This window comes from Myotis brandtii, unplaced genomic scaffold (genome assembly GCF_000412655.1).
Source record: "Myotis brandtii unplaced genomic scaffold, ASM41265v1 scaffold208, whole genome shotgun sequence".
NCBI classification, from domain to species: Eukaryota; Metazoa; Chordata; class Mammalia; order Chiroptera; family Vespertilionidae; genus Myotis; species Myotis brandtii.
The window spans coordinates 4,630,331-4,630,871 of NW_005357764.1; positions in this window are offsets into that span (position 1 = coordinate 4,630,331).

The window sequence follows — 541 nt, forward strand, 5'->3', positions numbered from 1 at the left end:
ACCAGGAGAGCCAGATGGCCACGCCATGGCGCCTGCAAAGGCTGTTCCAGGATGTCCTGGAGTGCATGGCTGAGAGTGGAGAGGGCCGGCAAGGGCCCCAAGTGAAGGTAGTCCACTCCCCCGCTTGTGGGACAGCTGCTACCCCAGTCATCCTGGCTGCTCCTTTTCCAGGAACCTGGTGGAAACAAAGCTCCTTGTAAAGGAGGACGGGAGAGAACTGCAGGAGAAGGCTCAGTGCCCGGGGAAGCAGTGACACCTGAATGGCAAGACTAGACTCAAGTCAGGGTCCCCTCATCCAGACAGCCTTCCTGGCCTCCAGGAACGAGGCTGGGCACCTTTCTGCTCCCGCCCCCACACTCGGCAGTGCGGGCTGTCATGCTGGGTCTGTGTCCCTGACCGAGGCCTGCTCAGGCCCAGGGCTCCCCAACAGTGCTCGCTGTTCTGAGGACTGGCGCACCGAGGGGTGGGGGCGCAGGCTTGCCGGCCAGAACCTGGAGGAGGTTACTGAGCAAGGCGCGGCCCCATCCCCCACCTGCCCCCC